At 35.5% G+C, this 13,801-nt stretch overlaps 1 pseudogene; it reads left to right on the top strand.

Annotated features, from left to right (window-relative positions):
* The first annotated feature begins 2,393 nt into the window (after positions 1-2,393).
* On the top strand, positions 2,394-12,036 carry LOC113041308 (specifically androgen-regulated gene protein-like; annotated as a pseudogene).
* Positions 12,037-13,801: the final 1,765 nt, after the last annotated feature.

Raw genomic sequence — 13,801 nt, 5'->3', positions numbered from 1 at the left:
GATAACATTAACTAACATTTTTGGGGAAAATAGAAGAACAAAATGACCAGAACACATTGTGAGGGTTAAAAACATGATCAGTACAATCAAAGCATTACTAGTGTTGTTTCCCAGCAAAGACAGAACGTTCCCCTAACGTTCCCTTATGCTTCCCATTGGTAATTTTTTTGGGAACCAAACAAGAACCTTCTAGCAACGTTCCCTGTATGTTATTTTTAGGTTTAATTTGATAACCTTAGGAGAATGTTCTGGGAACGTTCCCTGTAGGTTATATTTTATAACTTTAAGGGAACGTTCTATTTACATTAAGAAAACTTTCCTGGATAACCAATAGGGAACGTTTCTGGTAACGTTCTGGAACCAAAAACTAACGTTCCCAGGGATGTAAAATTGTTAGCTGGGTTAATGGTTATTTCCAGCACCTTCACTCAACAAGAACCAGCCAAGAGCTATTTCTGGCTGATATAACCTGAATTGTCATTAAACCCAGAGCTCAGGCAGGTTTACATTGATCACATACCATACAACTGTAACCAAGTCAATGAATGACCAAGTGGAATGCCATCGGTAAACAAAAGGCATGAGCTAATTTTCTCAGGGCTTTTCTTTTGTTTACTTTTGCTAATTAGGTGAAATTGCTAAATATCTGAACCTATGTACCAATGCCCTCAAAGAAAAGTAGGCCTACATTTGTTCACCGAAATGAAATGCATCTATTCTAAATAACATGATGAAACATGAATCACGAATCTGACGATTGAGGGTGTTAGGTTAGAAGTCATCTGGTCTTTTAACATGATTGTGTAGAGGAAATGTACTAAAGAGGTAGTATAACAACAGCTTGTACAAGTTGAGGCTCGTTCACCACAGGAATGATAATTAATGCACGGTTAATTTCTGTTTATTGCGTGCTGCAGTTTTGTCTCCTGCCACGTTAAATGCTTTATGATGCCTGAACATCCCTATTCTCACAGATTAACTCCTGGGTATAGGTTTGATTTTAACGTCGGTGCATTTGACCCATTTCATGTCATCTAAAGTCTTTATTTGAAAAACACATGGATGATATAGTTAAACCATTATATTTGTAGTAACACTGTTATACAAATGGTAAAAACATGCTTACTATGCTATACTTTTAGTAATTTAAAACAAGGTTTATTTTTGTAACGTTACATCTGAATAATGATTCACGATACGTAATCTGATTAGAGTGCTTCAAAACAATGTAGTTTAATTCAAAATTTCTCAAAATGAATGGCTCTTTTGATCTTTTATTTTTTTATTAAGAATTTGTTGCACGTGAATCGAGTTTTGAATTTTAAATCAATCTTGAGCTTGCATCTTAAGCTTTAAAGGGATACTCCACCCCAAAATGTAAATGTTTGAATTAATCACGTATCCCCATGGTGTTCCAAACCCGTTAAACATTTGTTTGTCTTCAGAACACAATTAAGAATTTTTGGATGAAAACTGGGAGGATTGTGACTGTGGTTCAACAGTAACATAATGAAATGCGAGAATACTTTTTGTATGCCAAAAAAAAAACATAAATAGTGACTTTATTCTCCAAAAATAGTGCGGAGAGACACATAGGATACAAATTGTTGAATGAAGTCATTATTTTTGTTTTCTTCTTGTACAAAAGTATTCTCGAATTTCATAAAGTTACTGTTGAACCACTGATGGCAGATGGAGTATTCTGGCGATGATTTTCATACTTTTCGGGTCCTTGACAGTGTAAGTTACTTGGCAGTCCATGGGACAGTCACAAGCCTCCCGGTTTTCATCCAAAATATCTTTAATTGGGTTCCGAAGAACCAAAGAACAAAGCTTTGGAACGACATGGGGGTAAGTGATTAATAACATTTTCATTTTGGGATGAAGTAACTACGATATCAAGCACATCGTAGACACATTGAAACCAATGGAGCTACGATCAATTTAGGCTTATGATGCTTTTGGGAAATGCAGCCCTGCGTGGTTCTAGCATAAATGACAATCAGTTTGTCTGTTCCTGTTGAGCATTAAGGTAAGGTAACTGGTTTTCTGCTAACTAGTGAAACACTGTAATATAGTATGATGAGCTGCACCTCAAAATACATGTTGTTCAGATGTTCACCTGATGACAGTTCAACAGGAAATACCTGATGAGGTTGTGACAGCATTGTATGTTTAATATTGTGGCATTCACAAAAAAATACCCTCATGACTGGTTTTGTGGTCCAGGGTCACATATTATACGTCTACTGTGCAGTAAGGTACTATTTCATTCTGAACTGCAGTGTTTACGGACTGTGATCTGTTGATTACACGCTCTCTCCGGCGTTCAGCCAATCAGATGCGGCTCTGTGTGTAACGCATGCTCTGATTGGCTGAGAGCGCTGCGCTGGTGAAGAGACTCACAGGCTCGGTGTTTTAGTTTAGAGCTGAGAGTCACGCAGGTGAGCGACTGCAATTCCTGACGGACAGGTAAGACTTTTATCTGCCTTTCGATGGATCTTTCACGCGATTTCCAGGCTCTTGTGGCGACATGGTGTTTCATACGCATTAATAATCATATAATAAGGTTGAAATCGTAAAGTAAACATATTTTGTATCGCAAATAGGTAACAGGTTACCTGTACGGTATATGTCTGTAGTTTTTCATGTGTGCTGTCAAGGCAGTAATTTGTGACAGGTGTTAAATCCCTGTTCACATACCCTTTAAACACTGTTATTTCATGCATTTTGTGTTTAATGTACTTTAAATGATTCACTTGAGTGAGGATTTAACATTTTGGTTTAATATTGTGTTTTAAAATATCATTCATCATTCCTTTTAGGTCATTTACATTTTCTTGAAAACCAGCAGCTTTTTTCATGATTCAAAAGTCATTTGCCCAGAATATATATATATATTCAAATATTGTTTAAAAATAAATTTCTATTGGAACTCCTACTAAATAATTGATCTGGAAGAAATTATACTTAACTTTTGCTGAAAAACCATTGCGTATGGAGCAAAACATTGTTCTAGGATTATCAGAAATCATTTTTGTAACACGTTTAATTCATTTGATGAAGCCGAAAGCATGCTTTTTTGTGGTTTTATTTAGTGTTTAGTGCACTTGACACATACACAGCCAAGGGCTGGTCATAAATCTTTCTTTGGCGAAGGGTTCATCATATATTGGTGTTGTGTATGACTGATATATAGAGTATATTGAATATTCAAACAGAGAGGTTTGCTGTTTTAATGTGTACTTTGCAGATGGATGTGGACTGTGTGTTTATTCTCAGTAAATGATTTGCCAGGAGCCGCAGATGACTGCTCTTCACGTCACAGGCCAGATATTTCTAGTAACTAGTGTAGTTGTCTGTGACCATGCTTAGTTATGGTCAGCATCATTACACTAAAATAAACGAGCACAGAATGCTGCTACAGTTCAATCCTAATAGATTATTCCACAGAGCAGTGTAATATAAAGTTATAAAATATTTTATTTATACCTTGAATATTCTGAATGTACATGATCATTTTTTAAACATGTTTATTAGTATTTCTTCCAAGTATCATGATCATTGTTTTAAAATAATGATCAGATGTTAAATCAGAAATAGAAAACCTACTTATACTAAGTAATGCAAGTAAAAAAGTTTTTGACCTCATCGTTGACCTTTAATCAATTTCACATTCTCTGGCATATTTTTCAATAAATAAATGTAAAGAAATGCTGAAATTTGGTGGTTCTACTTAAAAGTACATAATGTATAAAACAAAAAAAAATATTCAGTAAAATAATTTTACTTACGTAATTGAAATGAGGGTCATTATAGTTAACAAAACCCATAAAACAATATTTTGCGATTTGAAATAAATAAACTTTACTCCAAATGAAAAAGTTTGTTCCTTTAATGAATCTCATTACTCAAGCTAAAATATCTTAGTACATGGACGTAAAAAAAAAAGAAAAATGAGAAAAGCAACAAAATTACTAAATCTTTAAGTAAAATAGAAAAATAAAATCTAAATTGAATTAATAATTATTCCTAAATTCAAATTGTAATTATCTAATTATATACTGAAAACCAACAGACAAAATCACATAAAATTAAAAATAGTTTTAATGAATAATAACGCTGTATCATGTATTCTTATGTTAATTTTAAGTCATCATTGAACTTCAGTTCAGTCAGTTTCGGATGCTGATGCTGACGGCACATTTACTTGTTTTTTACGACTATAATTTCTCAAACTTTCAATTAAACGAAACAAGCGCAGATATCTGTTGGCCTCACTTTGACACTGATGTCCTGGTCGTGTTCTGGGTCTATTTTAAGCCTCCACTTCCTCGTGTAAAACGTAAAGACATTCACTTTATGAAAGCAATAGCATGTGTGGGCTCAAGAGCAAGAGCAACGCAGGACCGGATTACTTCATGCTGTTTCAAAGCTTCTTTGAGCTCCGTTGCACATCAAACCGATCAGATTTCACCTGTTTGCATTCTAGTCATAGTTAAAGACGGACCATCCTGAAGTCAAAGGGTGAAGTGACTTTGGTAACACAGGAGACATCATCAGGCGCAGTGGCATTCCTGTGCAAACACAGCCGAATCCATCGCCTTCTTCGCTGTGTTGTTTCTCTCACAGAGTCACGGAGAGGTGTGTGTTTGTGATTACCTCACCTCAGCGAGGCACAGCGCCTGAAATATGCTGAATGACTTGGAAACTTTGGCGGCTAACAATCTCCAGACGTTGCTGTCATCTGTGTTTTTCAGACTCGCTCGATTTGTTCATTTTGTTTTTGCATGTGGGCTCTGAGTTTTTGGGCGTTCACATATTTTCTCATTTAAAAGTTGGGGGTCAGAAAGATTTTCCTTTTTTTAAAGAAAGCACTTTTATTCAGCATGGACACCTTCAGTTGATCAAAAATGGGCATTTATGATGATTTATTTATGTTTATTATGATTTCGGTTTCGGCAGCATAACTTTTCTCAGCATTAATAATGATCAGAAATGTTTCTTGAGCAGCAAATCAACATATCAGAATGATTGCTGAAGGATTTTTTTCATCAAGATCTTTGCAATGCATTCTGGGATTGCCTTCTCCACAAAATAAATACACAGTTCTGCTTCAGAATTTGTCCAAGGCATCTAAGAAGGCAGTATAATCTTCTGTGGTGTGATGATTTCACCCATAGATGATTTCACCTTCAGCAGTTTCATTCTGAAGTCATCCGCTCTTAGTTAGTGATATTAGTAATCTGGGCACATTGTGTTCTCTGGGCGTAGGCTTTGAGCTCTTTCATTTGCTGTGCTTTTATTTTGATTTGCTCATCTCCACAGGTGTGTCAGACAGGCCTCTGTTCTTTCACTTGTCTGAAGGGTGGATGCAGATATTAACTGAACGTCTAGCCATCTGTGCTTAGACATTCATTGAAGAACGAATCAATTTGCAGGTTGTGCAAACCAACATTTTGCGTGCAAACAGTGCTGGGGTCTGTCCTGATGGGGACGAACAATGACCCGAATGCATTTAATCAGAGATGGTTAACAGAGCAAAGAAATAGCTGTGTGTATTTTGCGATAAATTAATCAGTTATTCAGTAATCGATTCAGTTTACATAGATGCATACTAGGGTTATTATATTTAACTACTGTAAAATGAAAATTAATATTACAACTTTTATAATTGATTTAATATAAAAATATAAATATTTTGTTCTAGTCAGTAAACAAAATAAAATACAATTATTTTATTATTTTATTTCAGCTAGGCAACATTTCTTATTGTAATTTAGTTTAATTCGATATATAAACAACTAAAACTGAAATTAAAAAAAAATATATGGACATATTAAAAAACAATAAATAAATATTATAATAATAATAAAACTTAGATATACTTAACATTATTTAATACTTTATTAAAACAAATAAACAAATAATATATATTACATAAAATGCTTAATAATTAATTTAAAAAATAATTTGACCCAATATTTGTCCTATGTATTATGCATTTTATGTTAAGAAATATATGTTTATTATTATTATTTATTTTATTTTATTTATTTTTTGGCTAAAGTTGAATGATTGGAAGTATTTGTATTTGGTATACAAATAACTAAAACAGAATTAACAATGGACATATTAATAAATAAATAAATAAATACTGTAATAAGGTAAACTAATAAATAAACTGGGATATACTTCAAATTAATTCAGTAAATTAATATTGTAATAATGTAAACTAATAAAAATTACACAACAAAATGACTAAATATTTAACACGAAAATAAAACAAATTCAAAATATTAATTAAAACTATAAAAGCATCTCAATGATACTGATACAAACATAGGTTCATCCCCAAAAACCGTGAACAAAACTATGCCAAATGTTCCCATCTCTGAGCCAGACTGCTGTGAGAGTCCGTCTGTGCTGGACTCATATCTCAGACACATCTCCACAGTGTGGCGTCAACAGTGTGACTTCCGTCATTTGTACCAAGATGATTGTGATAGAGACACTTGCTGACAGAGAAACAAATGATGTTATCAGCGCCTCGTGGGTTTTAAAATAGAAGAGGCACGTAATTGTATTGGTCTGGGGATCCCTGCTGGTTTATTATCATTATTATTTATTGTTGTTGTTGTTATTATTATTTGCTTAACCACTTTAAAATGGCTTTTCGGTTGCTTTTAGTCAGAACACCTAAAGAAAATGAGACACATACAGTAAGATAATATAACTTCGCTTACCTGTCCGATCAGCAAACATCCATTCGTTCATAAAAGTCAGTATTAATAGACAGCTGCCTGTTGTGCTATTTAATGTAGCCTATATCCAGCTTAGACGTGTTCTCCCTTTATTTTTATATTTACTGTTTTAATGGCAGATTGGTAAATCTGGTGGCAACCAAATGCTCAATATCGCTACTCAACATAACTAAAAGCGCTGTAATAATTAAAGGGGGGGTGAAATGCTCGTTTTCACTCAATCTCCTGTTAATCTTGAGTACCTATAGAGTAGTACTGCATCCTTCATAACTCCAAAAAGTCTTTAGTTTTATTATATTCATAAGAGAAAGATAGTCTGTACCAATTTTTCCCGGAAAAACACGAGCGGCTGGAGGCGTGACGTGTGGGCGAAGCTAAAGAATCACGAGCGCTTTTGCGTTGAGAGCGTTTGGAAGCTGTGACATTACCATGAGGAAAAAACCATCATCCCAAACAACCATGGCTAACAGTCAGATTCAGCGTATATTTATGATCCAGAATCAGATCCAGAGGCTGAAACTGAACGAGAGCAGCAGCAGCAACGACTCGCTCCGAGCGGGGCTCGAACCCAGGTCTCCGGCATGGGAGGCGGACGCACTAACAAGGAGGCAGAGATATTTGAAGCAGTTTTACTCACCGCCTGCGGTTCCAACACACGATCGTGACCCTTTTTCCTTGGGATTGCATCATCCTTAAGAAATAAACTATACGCAAATCCGTGTCAAACTGGGTCTTGTGAACAAGCATCTTCGAAATGCAGGGAACAAACACAAACACTTGCACAACTCCGTTGATGCTCTGTAAAAATAAACTCCATCCACTGGTCCCTTAATGCTGTTTTTTCTTTGGTAATTTGGTAATGCCTCAGGACCCATATAAGGAAATTCCGCTCCATCTAACGTCACACAGAGCCATACTCGAAAAAAAACTTTCCGAAACTTGTGACAAACCGGAAGGAGTATTTTTGGAACAGAAATACTCCTTCAAACGTACAACTTAATTTTTGAAACTTTGTCCATGTTTAGCATGGGAATCCAACTCTTTAACAGTGTAAAAAACTCAGTATGCATGAAATAGCATTTCACCCCCCCTTTAACAGCGCGGCGCGAGACGTTAAAACTAAAAGCATGTAATTTACATCTCTACGATGATTGGTTGATATACCAGAAGCGAGGTTTAGTCTCCTCAGCACTGAAAGTGAACACTCGATGCTGATTGGCTATTTTTTTTTTTTTTTTTTATCAACGGAATGAACGAGAAATCAGCCCCCCCCCCCCCCCATTCATTACTTAGCGGATGTAATTAGAGCAGATTCAGCACATTAGCGATTGAAAAGCAGAACTCTCCAACATGTTATGGTATTACAGCTGTGAAATTACCAACAAAAATACACTTTCTGAGACATGGACTGAAATTAATTGGCAACATTTGTGAATTTTATTGACATTAAATCGTCCTCCTCCCATTTTCACCTCAAAATTCAGATCAGATGGAGAATACCATTGTACTTTTTTAAATATATACCATGCACTTTATGATTTGCATATTCATATAGGCTAGTACAGGCCTATTATCTAATCACAATCATGTGTGTGTGTGTGTGTGTGTGTGTGTGTGCCCTCTAGAAGCTTGTGTTCTGCAAATGTACGTTTCTGTATGATGCATCCCAAAGAGGCACAAAGTCACTTACATAGACTTTTAAATGAGCTGCTAAATACTTAGCCATCTTCAAAAATCGGCTAAAAACACATCTCTTCCATCGTTATTTGACCATCTAACTCTAGCGATCTCTACTCTAATTATGTTCTTTAAAAAAAGGACCTTTTTAGACTTCAATCTATTAATTTACTAATTGCTTGTTTTTCTTAAAAAAAAAAAAAAAACGCTAGCTTTTCTATTCTTTTTCTATTCTATCTATTCCTGTTCTTTTTTATTTATTATACAATAAACAAAAGCAAAAAAGTCCTTTAACACTAGCTTGCTCTTTTCATTTTCTGTTCTGTCTGTTTTCTTTTTATTCATTATATAATAAAAAATAACCTTGCTACATGTGCTGCGTTAAGCTGAGACGTGTTATAGCACTTGAATATCATTGCTCTTTTGCTGATTTTGATTGCTTTCATTGTCTTTTTTGATAGATCCTCTATTTTCCATTATTATAAGCTCTTTAAAGACCTGCACCAGCAGCTGAACTCCTCTAATGCGCAATGCCAAAAAGTGACACCTGGCCCGGGGGCGTCTCCATTGACTCTGTGTCTGTGATGGACAGTGCAGGAAGCTGTGATAGTGTGCTCAGCAGCAACTCTGGATTTGTGAGTATGACGCCATTCATTCATTTCCCAGAACATTAAAGGAACAGTGCACCTAAAACAAACACTGATTCACAATCATGTAATTCTACACCTGCTATTGCGGTCATTTTTTCCACGGAACATGAGGAAATCTTTAAGAAGATCTTTTCCATGCAAATACAGTTCATAGTCATCCGGTCTGTTAAGCTACAAAAACACTAGAAAAGGTATCATTAAAATTCTCATTTTTGGGTGAACCACGTTTGATTTTTCAAACATGAGGAACTGTCTGTTCTCTTTATGGGGTTGAAAAGTTGCTTTTTAATAAGTACTTCTTAAAAGAGGAACAAGGAAACATGGTGTGATTTTATCTTATATAAAATAACACTTTCAATCAATCACCTTACATTTTTTTATTAAATTAAATAATAAAAAATAATCACATAACATAAAAATACATCATATATAACCAATTCTGGGTTAAAGTATTTTTATTAATTATTTTATATAATATTTTTGTTGGAATGTTTTCTTTTTTATTATTATTGATCAAATTTATTTGGTAAATTTATAAGTATTTCAAAGTTTTTTAAAGCACAGTGCATTCAAATATTCAAATAAATTTGTATAATAAACATTTACAAACATCAATGATAAAATGACTCTCGATTTTTAGTATTTTTGAAAAAAAAGGATCTTCTGCTCACCAAGGCTGCATTTATTTAATAAAAAAAAATTGTGAAAATATTACTTTTTCAAAATGACTGTTTTCTATATAAATATATTGTAAAATGTAATTTATTTTACGTTTATTTTTGTAATTTTATTACATTATTAATCATTCAGTTAGTTACAAATTACATGTAATCAAACCGACGGTGAACACTATCAGTGTCACATGATCTTTAACAAATCTCTAGATGCATTGCTGATTATCAGTGCTGAAAACAGTTGTGCTGCTCCATATTTTTTGGTAAACTTTGATAAATTGTAATTTAAATGACTCTTTAAATTAATAGAAAGTTTAAAACAACAGCACTTATTTGAAGTTGCAGCAATTTATGAGATTATAAATGTACATAATAGTCATTTTTTATTATTATTAATGCAATTTCAACATTCTTTGCTGAATAAAAGTATCAAATTATTTTAAAAAAAAATGAAAAAAACACATTTTTCTTTGTTCGATAGAGTGATGACAGTTACCTTTCTGCTGAGGAGAGAGCCTGTCTCATGTTCCTGGAGGAGACCATTGAGTCTCTGGAGGTAGAAGATGACAGCGGTTTGTCTGACGACGAGTCTGATTGCCCAATTAATGGCCTGAAAGAAAACACTGCTCAGCGAACATCCATGCACAAGAACAGATCTGAGGGTAAGCACTAACAGAATACATGAAAGTACCTTTAAAAATGGTCTGTTTGAGTAATGGCTCATAAATGTTCTCCTTCAGAGCTGTCAGCCCATGAGGATCCAAACAAAGTGACTGGAAAAGACCGTAAACCTTCTCAGAAGTACCTTGTGCCACCTCCATCACTCCTTGCCAGTGGGAATGCCAAGATAGTCAACAAACCAATGGAAACATCGCCCAAGGAAACACCTGTGGCTTTTATTAATGCACCTGATGGGTTTAGATCAAGCCCTGACCTTCACCAACCAAGACGGACCGTTCCAGAAGAAGCTACTTCAAAAGTAGCATCTTCCAAAAAAAAGCACTGGACAGTCAGTTGATGTGGTGGACTTGCCACCCTCATTCACACCCGAACCTCCAGTTCAAACAAGTTTACAAAGCTACTCGAAAGCCAAAGATGGTGCACCTAAGAGTTTGGAGGTCAAGGGAGAAGGTTTCCTCAGAATTGCCGCTTGAATTCATTCCTCCACCCTCAGACTTCATGGATGAACCAGTGGAGAAAATAAGCCTTGCTTATTCGCCACCGCCTCCTGTTTACAACAAGCCACCGGAAAGGGTTCCCGAACTCCCCAAAATAGAGTCTGGTGGATCCATCAAGCCAACAAAGGTGACCAAATCAGATCCAGAATGCACATCAAGTGGACCGTTATCCCACAATGTGATTGGAAACCCATGCAACAAGGCCTCCTTGAAGAAAGCTCCTCACTTGACACCATTGATGGTTGTGCAACAGTCTGCGACGGACAAACCCCTGATGCCTTTGCCATCTTCAGAACACAGTTCTGCTGCGCTGAAAGAGTCCAGCGATCCCAAAAGCCCACCGGCTGTGGCACCCAAACCCAAGAAGCTCCCATCGAATATCGTCTTCAAAAGCCACAAGGACCCGGGCAACACACATTCGTTTACTTCCTCAAACCGAACGAACTCAGATGGATCCAAAGAAAATCCGAATGGAGGCGTTTGAAAAAATTAGGCCTGCTGAAGAACGAAGAGATAGAAACGGGCCACGGCGGGTCTCCTTCTCATTCACCAACATTCAAAGCTAAAACTCGTCCTCAGTCGTTTTGTAACCCAACAGATCCCATTCGGGAACCATCCAGACTTCCCAAAAGCCCCATACCAGATGACGTGCATCTGGGAGACACACTAAAGTACCAAGATAAGAAAAGCAGGGAAGTTTCACTAAAAAACCAAGCAACAAGATCCTACGAGATCAAAACGGCGTCCCTGGAGCGCACAAGATCTCGAATGGCTGCTAACCCTGTGCCAAAGACGACAAACCCTCAAAGGACCCAAGTTGAGTTGTCTCCAGGTCAGTTACGAAAGAGCAGAGCTCGACCTTTTTCTGCAGGGAGTGCCAAGGACTTTGGCATCGCCCATCAAGTTGAAGACTCAACCAAATCACTCAAAGCGGCTGCAGCTCATCCAGGAAACGACGGGCAAAAGTTGCATCGCTCCGGAATAAGTGTGATGATCTCTCCACAAGGTACAAATGGAGAGAACCGAAGGGAAGCCTTGAAGAAACTGGGATTACTGAGGGACTAATGGATGGTACTACTGGCCTTTCGATGTATTCTGGACATTAACATTGAAAGGACAAATGCTGATGATATGGACTTTGACAATGTTTGTTGATGCTTTTTCATCGATTTCGGCTTGATCATCGATTTGCATCTTTAGGTACCTGCTTAAGTAACTGACACTTAAGTAACGTGATATATGCACTTATAGTAAGGCTACGTCCACATGAATCCAGATCATTTTGAAAACAGCATTTTCTGCTCTTTTATCGTCATAAAAACGAACTTGGGGGTAACACATTAAAAGTAACTCAAGTTACGTAATCTGGTTTAATTAGTCAATAAGAAATTGCTTTAAAAATTTACAAAAAAAAATATCCGAGCTGCTTTTTCAAATCAGCAAAAGTTACTTTGATTTCCTATTTATTCGCTGACGTGTGTCTCCATGTTGAGAGGAATTGGGAGCAGGTTTGCTGAGGCACTTTTTTCAGCCTGAGGCTTATTAAATTCACTTTTGGGTGTGAAAAAGGCCCTTACAGTTCACAAAAATAACTAATGCATTCATGTATTACTTTTAATAGAAAGTACCTAAAGAATGCAATCAGTTGAGTAATGCCATATTGTAATGCATTACATTTAAAAGTAAAGTAACACTGCTGATTATGCTACAAATGAAGTTATCATGCTATTCTTCTGGAACCCATCATTTATTAGCAAAATATCCCATCACTCGCTTATTTTATCTTGCTTTACGCTTCATAGTGTTGCAGTATAGTATATTCTTTTAACTGCATCACATGATTATAAAATATGCAAACCTTTATATTTATAAAATATATATTTCAGACATTCGAAGATTTACAAAATATCAAAATATATATCATAAAAGGTTTTAAAATATACTTATGTTAATATATTTTCTTGCCCCTAAAATACATTTTGAAAGTTATTTTAGTATATTTAGAGAAAAAAAAAATGTGATATGGGTAACAGAGCTCTGCTTTTGCCTGGACAAATAGTTTTTTTTTTCAGTGTGGATTTTAAAAGCTGTTTTCAAATTGATCCCAATAAAGTAGATGTAGCCTAAGAAAAGAAATGTTAATGGCTAATATTTTTCCATATCATTAAAATATTTATAGTTTTTGATTGATCACTTTCACTTTTTGTTGTAATGTAAATGTAAATATAATTGCAGTATTTTTCCTCAAAAAAAAAAAAAACATTAATAAATAACAGCAACAAGATTCCACTAGGTGAATATTTTGTTAGCCTTTATAGATTCTGATTATATGTTGGTCTCAAATCTCATCTCATTTCTTTATTGAAAAAAGTGCCATTTCCACGTTTTTAACTACTTAAAAAAGTAGGCTAAACATTATTGTCGTATTTTGTATACTTGTATATTTTAAAAAAAATGTTTTAAAAATATACTAATGTTAATATATATTCTACGATTTCAAAAATAAAAGAATTCTCAATTCATAAAAGTTTGAACGATACGCTGAGGAGTTCAAGCATCTAGATTTTGGAAGCAGTGCTGTGAATATGACTGATATTAATTGACGTCAGCGGATGGAAAATAGGATCTTATTTTGATAGCGATCCATGTTTTTCTTGTCAACAGAGTCTTGCTGAAGTAACATTCTGAGGATTCCTTTCATAACATCAGCTGCTTCTGTCAGACAAGGAAGGACTCGTCCGACCTGATCCCAAGCTTTTCTTTGTCAGCAACCATTTGAGCCTGAAGTGAGCTGCATGGGCTCAGCGTGTTTTTCAGCTCTTGTATCTGAGAATATCATTATATGAACAGGTGCAGGA

This window comes from Carassius auratus, chromosome 23 (assembly GCF_003368295.1).
Source record: "Carassius auratus strain Wakin chromosome 23, ASM336829v1, whole genome shotgun sequence".
NCBI lineage: Eukaryota > Metazoa > Chordata > Actinopteri > Cypriniformes > Cyprinidae > Carassius > Carassius auratus.
Note: the sequence above shows the minus strand (reverse complement) of the source record. Positions and strands in the feature narration are given on the sequence as shown.